This window comes from Miniopterus schreibersii (genome assembly GCF_964146895.1).
Source record: "Miniopterus schreibersii genome assembly, chromosome: 12".
Lineage (NCBI taxonomy): Eukaryota > Metazoa > Chordata > Mammalia > Chiroptera > Miniopteridae > Miniopterus > Miniopterus schreibersii.
In genome coordinates this window covers 62,277,398-62,284,265 of record NC_138112.1, presented here as the reverse complement: position 1 = coordinate 62,284,265, position 6,868 = coordinate 62,277,398, and positions in this window count along the sequence as shown.

Genomic DNA, 6,868 nt, shown 5'->3' with positions numbered 1-6,868 from the left:
TGAAATGAAGCTCTTTTACTATCTTTTTAAAGAAAACAGAAGCACAGGAGAATAGCTGGGCTAGGAGGTGCTGGGGACCATTGCTAAACGTCCTTCCCTCTTTGGGTCTCAGTTATAATGACAAGATTGGCCTTGATAACCCAAAGCCAACAGTGGATGGATCTCCCATTCCAGACGGTAGGCTCCGAGGATGGGCTGGAAGGCAAAAGGTGGGGCTTTGCTTTGGGCCTTGAAGGACTGGCAGGAGGTGGGGCTGGAGCAATGTCACAGGTGGGTGCGCAGGCCCAGATCCTGGGCAGCAGGGAACCTGACTGCAGGGGTGGGAGGGGGAGGAGGCTCTTAGAGGTAAGCAGATGTGGTAGAAAGAGCCTCACACCATGACTCAGGGCTCCTGGGTCCAGTCCCAGCTGTACCGCTGACTTGCTGGGTGATGTGGAGTGAGGTCCCGGCCCCTCCCAGGCCACAGTTTCCCCATCGGTGAAACTGGTGGGATAGGTTTAAACCAAGTGGACTCTGAGCTCCCCTGGGCCTGACATGTCTGAGAGCCCCTCCCTGTCCCACTGGGCCGCCTCATTCTTGCTCTAGCTGAGGACAGAGGTGTCACTCCGTCTCTCAGGCCACTGGCAGCTTGCTGTGGACCTGCTAATCCCCCTTAAGCCCGCTTCTGCCTGACTGCTGTTGCCAGGAGTGGCTCCTGGGGGCTCCTCTCCCAGGAAGAGAGGACTTTGTCACTTGGCAGGGGAAGGAGGCAGGCCTGGCCTCTGTCTGCCCCCGTCACCCGCCAGCAGCCCCCAGGCCATCTGTTCTTCAGGCTGGGTCCCAACAGAGAGGCCATTCAGTGCCCTGCCTGTGTCTTCCCCCCTTCCTGGGCCCAAGTCTGAGCAGATTGTCCACCCACCACCGCTCCACAGAGCTCAGGAGCCGTGAGGCCCAGCTGGAACTGGGGGCAGTGGGGTCTGCCCTTCTCTCACAGAAGTGGCCAGCGCCCGATTCGGGGCCCTGGGCCCCTACCTCACTGGGCCCCTGTTGCCAGGCCTGTGGCTTTCCCTACCTCTCACTGCCCAGCCAACCCCACCCCTGAGCATTCAGAGAGGCACCTCGAGGACCACAACCTCAGATGCCACCAGGCCAGTCCCCTGATGCCACCAGGCGTCTGCCTGAGGCCACATAGCCTCAGAAAATAAGCCAGACTGGAACCTGGCTTTTGATGAGAGTTCATTGCCTCACAGCTGTGGTCCTTGGACCACCGCAGGAGCATCAGGATCACTTGGGGGCCAGTGCGGATCAGGAATGCAGATCCCTGGGCCCCACCCAGGAGGTCTGGAAAGGGCCCTGTTAATCTCTGTTCTTGATAAGCTCTGCAGGTGATTTCCAGAAGGTCTCATAGGCACTGCCACCCTGCTTGTGGCCTCTGTGACATGGGCAGGACAGGACTAATCATCCCCATTTCACGGGTGAAGATATTGAAGCCCCAAAAGGCATACAGTTTCACAAAGTAAATTTTGCACAGTAAAGTCTTGCCACACTAGGCTTCATAGTTAATAGCTTTTGGGCATCAGTCCCCTGTCAAGTCCCCAGGGGAGAGTAGAGGTGGCCTATACACACTCCTACCACTCCTCCCCCTCACAGTTATAACACTCCAAGGCTCCAAGGCCTGCAAAGAAGACGGTCTCACTTACCTCAGTGCAATCCTAAAACAACGCTAAACTCTAAAATAGCTGTAAGGAAATCCCAAGATGAAAATAGGGACTTGATGAGGTTTTTTACATTAAATTCTGTAAAACCACCCCCCTTCATTTTTTGGTGGCTGTGCTATGTGATACCTGAGCAATATCCTCACTTCCTTGGAGCTCACAGTCTCAGGAGCCCCAGCCAATGTGGGGTCTCGTGAGGGGCTGGCTGGCCTTGGAGTGACTGTCCATCACTCCATCATTTTCCATGGCTCCATTTAATCCTTTTCTGCTCAGTTAAATGTCACCATTTCTAGGAAGCCTTCTCCAGGATTCCTAGGCTGTGAGCCTCTCTGGGAAACCCCCACCCCCACTCCACTCCATTTCTCCCACGCCCCAGGCAGGAAAAAACACATCCCAGCCTGTGCGAGCTACCTAAACTTCTGATGGCAGCCTCAGGGAGGACCAGGAGGTGAAGGCCACCCTTTGACAGTCCCCTCGGGCCACTATTATTCCCTCGTTTTACAGATGGAGACACTGAGGTCCTGAGCATGAGACAAGCCCGTATATAACGCAGGGAGCCTGGGAGTCCCGGAGCCTCAGCCTGCTTTTCTGCAGTGACTCAGGTCTTCGACAGTCAGAACAGCGTGATCACTCCTTAAATTGGTTATGTTTCACTGTTGACTCTGCTGTGTGGGCCTCTTTTTTTCCCTTTTCTCTTCAGTTTGCATTCGCCAGGCTGGGGGAGGGGATTGAGTGTGAAACAGCAGAAGGAGAAGAAAGAAAAGGAGAGGGGTGGGAGGGCTGGGCGGAGGAGAGAGGTCAGGGTGCTGGGGTTTCTCACCAGCTCCCAGGCTGTCCAGGACCTGGGTGGCGGCTGGGGGCCAGGAAAGTAGGGGTGGGTACTGAAGCGACAGCAGGTGAGTGGGGGTAATTCAGAGGGTAGATGCACTCCCAGGAGGTTCTGATCAGGCCTCCTGGACCTTAGGGACTGATGCTTGGTGTGGGGAGCTGTGTGTGTAGGAGGGGGCAGCTGAGGCCACTTCTGCTTTCACAGTCTCCCCCATCCCCACACTTTCCCACACTTTTCAAACACCTACCAGGTGCCGGCACTGTGCTAGGCACAAAGATACAGCAGGGAACAGTTCTGCTTGGAAGTGGTTCTCAGCCAGCTCTGAGCACTCAGAACCTAGCTGTCAAATCCACTACTGAGCTGCTGGGGTCGCCCTGGGTCTGTGGTGCCCACTCTTGGGCTGGGGTATAAGGGATGCAGGTGGAGGCTCAGGAAAGGTTTCCAGAGTGAATGAGCTGAGATCAGAGAAGCATGAGCCAGTGCTGGCAGCTGAAGACTGTGGCACGGTCCTGGCAGAGGGAAGAGCACACAGGCCCTGTCCAGAGGCAGGACCTAGGGATGCACAAGAAGGCAACTGGGGGAAGCAACTGCTAGATATCTGTCTCCTTCACCACATTACAAGCTTCTCTGATGCAAAAATGGGTTCCAATCATCACTCGTTTCCTATGCGTGTATACGTGTGCAGGCAGGCACTCATTCCTTCATTCGTTTGAGCTGGAACGATATAAAAATCTTTGCGAGTAAGTGGGAGAGCTGTGATGGCCTTTACCCCTGGGCTGCTGTTACTGCCGTACAGGCCATGCCCTGCACCGCTCCTTCGACAGCAGTGAGGCACTGGGCTCTGCTCTGCGCTGCCAGTTATTAGTAGTAATTATTAGTCCTTTCTCTCTTTCTCTCTCTCTCAGTTTATGTGATATGTATAGAGTCAGGTGCTGGGGATACAATGGTGAGTGAGATAAACTATCCCCGAGAAGGGTATATTCCAGAAGAGGCAGATAAAATAAATAGGTAAATTAAAAAATTTAAAGGAAATCTTAGATGGTGACACATGCTATAAGGGCGGTGAGACAGAGTGAAGCAGGTGAGTGACAGGGATCTACTCTGATTGTGTGGTTTGGGAAGGCTCTCCGAGGTGACCTTTAGCTGACCCAGCAGTAAGAAAGAGGCAGTGAAGGCCCAATGGGACAGCATTCCAGGCAGAGGGAACAGCATGTGCCAAGGCCCCGAGGTGGAAACAAGTTCAGTGGATAGAACTAGGAAGGTGGACGTGGTGTGGCTGGACTGAAAAGACTAGGAGGAGGGGGCCAGAGAATGCAGGGCCGTGCTGACTATGCTGACTTTTTATTCTGGATTTTAATCTAAGCAACGGGGAAAGATATGTTTCAAAATCTCTGATCAGCTTTTTCAAAACTCTCTTGGTCTGCAATGTGGAGAGGGACCTGGAAGAGGCCAAGTTAAGAGTTGGGGGCCAGTTAGGAGGGGAGACAGCAGTCCCAGTGAGAGATGATAGCGGCTTGTGTTAGGGTTAGGCAGCATGTTAGGGTAGACGGTGGCAGCTGAGTTGAAGAGGCACAGAAGGGACAAGATGGAATTGGGCACTCTTACTGCTCTCCATGTTAATAAAAACAGTAATAACATTTATGAGTACAAAGCACCTTTACAGCCACTTTTGTCCCCTGGTGAAATGGACAGGGCACTAGTTACAGACCCATTTTCAGCTGTGTAAACTGAAGCTAAGAGAGGTGGAAAGTCCTCTGAAGTTCTTAGGGCCTGGAGGAGACTCAGGAACTCTTTCCCTGCCTCAACATCCCCACTCACACCCATTCATTCCATAGGCCTGGCAGGGTTCAGAAGTCCTTCCTGACTCTAGGACCAGGACCATGGGAGCACCCAGGTGGAGTGAGCTTCTGTTTACTGCCTTGGACTGAAAACATATTTTAACAATTAGCAAAATGCAGGGGAGCTGCAGTTCCACACACTTGGATTGGCAAATGCACACCGTGCCCTTCCTTTAATATAAGAATATGAAACAATAATTTATTTATGCTTAGAAACCAGAACACTTCCTGCAACCCCCTCCTTCAGTCCCACCTCCACAGAAGGGCTCCCAGAATGCTTCGGGCCATGGGGCGGGGGAGGCTGAAGGGCAAAAGGAGAGCTGCCCTGGGAGCCTCCCAGTAGAGGGGCACACACATTATTGAGCACCTACTGTATGACAGTCCTTAACTACTTCTCATCTGGTTGTCAAAATAATCCTGTGAAAGGGAGATTGGAAACACAGGAGACAGAGACCAGGGTTTGAATCCAGGCTCTGTCCCTTATCAGCTGGTGAATTGGGAGACTCTACAAATGGAGTTAATAACAGTAGTTACCTCATCAGGGCTGTCCTGTAGAACCCATGAAATCACACAGCATACAGTTGTCCAGCATACAGTAAGTGCTCAATAAACAGTAACTAGCATCATGAGAAGGGGTTTGCCATCATCCCATTTAATAATAGGGAAACAGAGGCCCAGGGAGGCTACAAAAATTGCCAAGGCCACACAGCTAGGAGTTGGCAGAGCCACTGGCAGGTCTGTGGAGTTCAGAAGCCAGGATCTGAAGATTATCACATAGCATTAAATCCATCTGAGAGTTCCACACTTTACCTCAAATTTACCCAGTACTGGAAGAGGCCTACTGTGTGCCAGGCCTGGTGCTAAGGGGTGGGGCAGCTCCATGAAGATGAGCCAGACACAGAGCCACCTTCCCAGAGCATGTGGCCTAATGGAGGCAGACATAACAATAGCTCCCCTAATGCAGTGTCAGCTGCTGTCACCAGGTGCTCCCAGGGCTGGAGGAGACAGACTTGAAGGCTTCCTGGTATGTGTGGGTGGGTGGGGGGGGATGCTGGGAAGACTTCTCAGGATGAAACTGCCTGGTGGATGGGAGAAGGGCATTCCTGGCCCAGGGCCCACCTGGGCAAAGGCCAGGGGGACTGGTGTACTGGAGTGATTGGGGTATGCAGGGGTTGGTTCTCAGAGTCTGGGCATGGTGTGGGGGCAGGGCCTGGTGTGCTGACACTCCCCTCCCCACCCCCAATACAAACAACCATGGCTGTCCTTGACACCATCTGCTCAGTGGACACCAGTGTCCCAGCTGCAGAGCTGCCCTGTGCCAGATCCCTCCCCCAGGCCCCTAGTCATTTCCATCCTGTCACTCTGAGCCCCGGTGGGGAAACTGAGGCAACAACTGATCCACGGTGGTTACAAAGACCCCTTGGAGGCTATGAGGTAAACTACATGGGCTTTGGAGCCCACAATTTCAGGGATCAGAATTCTTAGCGTATGCACCCAACCCTTCTGGGTTTCAGGTCCCCACCTATAAACTGGGCCACCTCACGGAGGTTGCCAGGAGTTTGATATGAAAGCCACTCGTCTTGCACCCAGATGTTGCCCGACGCGTGGGTCTCCCCCCCCCCCCCCCCCCCCCCCCCCCCCCCCGTCTCCCCAAATCCGAGTGAGGGTGGGGCAAGGAGGGGCGGTGGTGAGTGGGGGAGGGAAGCCCTGGCTCAGCCTCTGAAGTCCCCAGGGACAGCTGCCTCTAGGAGCCTCTTGGCTTCTGGGCGTGGGATTAGGGGAGTGCAGGGTGAAGAGGGCGAGGACTCCTGGGCAGGGGCGCCCCGCATCCGCCGCCGCAGCCCGGGCGCGCAGGGGCGCAGCCTCCCGGCCCCCGAGCCCCCAGCGCGCCCCGGGCCTCTCGCGCTCCGCGCCGGGGCGCCGGGCCCTCCGCCGCGCCCGGAGCAATTACATAACGAGGCCTCTGCGCGGCGGCTGAGCCGCCTTTGTTATTGCAATCCGCCTCGGCAGCGGCCCGCGAGTATTAATAAACCGATCACTCAAAGTGCCAGGCTTCGCTTTATTTATGTAGATTTGGATTGGGGTACCTCTGAGGGAACAATAAACAAAGACAGCGGCCTCCTCTCCCGGCAGGGGGGAGGGAGGGAGCCAGCCCCCCCCTCTGCAACCCCCCAGCTCAGAGCCCTCCTCCTTTCCCACCCAGTCAGCAGTCTGACCTTGAGATCACGAACAAAAATACTCCAGAACCGCCCTGGCCAGTGTAGCTCAGTTGGTTGGAGCTTTGTTCCCTACACCAAAAGGTGGCAGGGTGCCATTCCAGGTCAGGGCACATGCCCAGGTTGTGCGTTTCTCTCTCTCTCCCTCTAAAAATCAATAAACACAAACACACACAAAACTCCAAAACCAAAACCTGTGGGTTCCAGGCCCATCTCTTCCACGTCCATGATTGGTGCTATCTGGCAAAGGAACACTCATCACCCTAACCTGTAGCATGAGCGGAAGAAAGT